This window comes from Cibotium barometz, chromosome 30 (assembly GCF_041138505.1).
Source record: "Cibotium barometz isolate CiBa-2024 chromosome 30, ASM4113850v1, whole genome shotgun sequence".
Lineage (NCBI taxonomy): Eukaryota > Viridiplantae > Streptophyta > Polypodiopsida > Cyatheales > Cibotiaceae > Cibotium > Cibotium barometz.
The window spans coordinates 53,730,379-53,732,364 of NC_141075.1; the positions used below are offsets into that span (position 1 = coordinate 53,730,379).

The 1,986-nt window shown below is 67.4% G+C and overlaps 1 non-coding gene across 1 annotated transcript; it reads right to left on the reverse strand.

Annotated features, from left to right (window-relative positions):
• Window positions 1-1,651: 1,651 nt before the first annotated feature.
• On the reverse strand, window positions 1,652-1,806 carry LOC147621671 (5.8S ribosomal RNA). The gene has a single exon (XR_015269918.1). It is a non-coding gene; the product is annotated as a 5.8S ribosomal RNA (ribosomal RNA).
• Between the last annotated feature and the right edge of the window lie 180 nt (window positions 1,807-1,986).

Genomic DNA, 1,986 nt, shown 5'->3' on the forward strand with positions numbered 1-1,986 from the left:
GGGGTTGTTCGGGCACGGCACCGCGAGGGCCCGGGGGGAGCGTGAGGGCACGGCACCACGGGGGGGCAGGGGGGCACGGCTCCTGGGGGGTTCGGGCATGCACCGCGGGGGGCCGGTGGGCGTGAGGGCACGGCGTCCGGGGGGCGGGCGGGGGGTGTTCGGGCACGGCACCCCGGGGGCCGGCGGGCGTGAGGGCACGGCTCCCGGGGGGCGAGTGGGGGGGTGTTCGGGCATGGCACCACGAGGACCAAGCGCGCGTGAGGGCACGGCACGCGGGGGGCATGAGGGCACGGCACGCAGGCCGAGGGGGGCATGAGGGCAAGGCTCCGGGAGGCCAGACGGGGGGGCGTGAGGGCACACAATGTGGTGCGAGGGCACGGCTCCGCGGGGGGGACGGGGGTTGGGGTGAGCGCATGGCACACAGGGGGCGGGGGGGCGAGAGGCGCGTGAGGGCACGGCACATGGGGGGCCAACTGATGAGAGGTGTTTGGGCACGGCACCGCGGGGGACCGAAGGAGCGTGATGCCATGGCACGCGGCGGCGGGTCGAGGGGGCGTGAAGGGCACAGACTCCGAGGGGGCGGGCCGAGGGCCGTGAAGGGCATGGCTTCGGGGGCGGGGGGCTTGAAGGGCACGGCATGCGGGGGGCATGATAGCACGGCACGCGGGGGGCCGGGGGGCGAGGGGCGCATGAGGGCACGGCACGTGGGGGGCGAGCCGAGAGGTGTTCGAGCACGGCACTGTGGAGGGGCGGGCCGAGGGCTGTTCGGGCACGGCACCGTGGGGGGCCGGCGGAGCGTGATGCCACGGCATGTTGCGGCGGGTCGAGGGGGCGTGAAGGCACGGCTCCAAGGGGACGGGCCAGGGGCCGTGAAGAGCACGGCTCCGGGGGCGGGGGGCGTGAAGGGCACGGCACGCGGGGGGGCGGGGGGGCGTGACAGCACGGCTCCGGGGGGCATAGTGATGCTCCGGCCCAAAAAAGGGTGCAGCACCAGGACTTCCCGAGAGGTCACCCATCTCGGTACTGTTCTGGCCCACAGAGTTAGCGCGCTGGTATGACCACACCACATCAAAGTAGCAAATCCAAGAGACTACAAGAAAGAGAAAGGAGCAGGTTTCCCGTATCGTGGAACATTCCACGTTTCCAAGACTCCGAAGGGGCGTTTCCAAGAGAGTGCACAATGTGGGGGGAATCCAAACAACACCCTTGGCAGAAAACAGTCCTCCTCGCACCATCCTTCCAAGTCCACCCATGCAGACACTTGGGCAAATATGCCTCCCCACATCCAGTTAAGTTCACCGCGTGGCGCGGTCGTTGAGGCAAACACTCATGCGTACATCCATCCGAGTGCGTGCATGATCTGCGGGCGTTCTGAAGTGCAGGTGACGCCCCCGGCACACGAACACTTAGATTGTAGAGCAGAGTCCGTTCCACTCAGACTCTGAGGAGTCCGTCCCACTCGAGTCCACCACAAGACTTCTCACATTGTCCCTCCACCCACCCCCTTCGTCCAGGAGGGGGGGCACTCGCACTCCCAGGAGACAGGCAAGCACACCGTGTGCGAGCACTCGCGCTATCGTAAGGCACACGAAAGCTTTCCCTTCCCGCTCCCAGGAGGCGGCGGGGGGGGCGGGGCGTGGGGGTCGTGTGAGGACGCTCAGGCAGGCATGCCCTTGGACGAGGCGTGGGTGCAAGTTGCGTTCAAAGACTCGATGACTTGAGGAATTCTACAATTCACATTACGTATCGCATTTTGCTACGTTCTTCATCGTTGCAAGAGCCAAGATATCTGTTGCTACATAAGTTGATCCTCCCATAGGGAGGGGAGGGGTCTCAGTCTAGCGATCGTTTGCTATGCTGCCTCTCACGTTCCTCCGAGGGGGGGCGGAAGGTTTATCGAGCGGCCCCATGCCGATGGCATGGGGGAGGGGGGACGCCCACTCGATGTGGGCGGGGGGGAGGCGTCCCTCCCCCCGCACCCCGTCG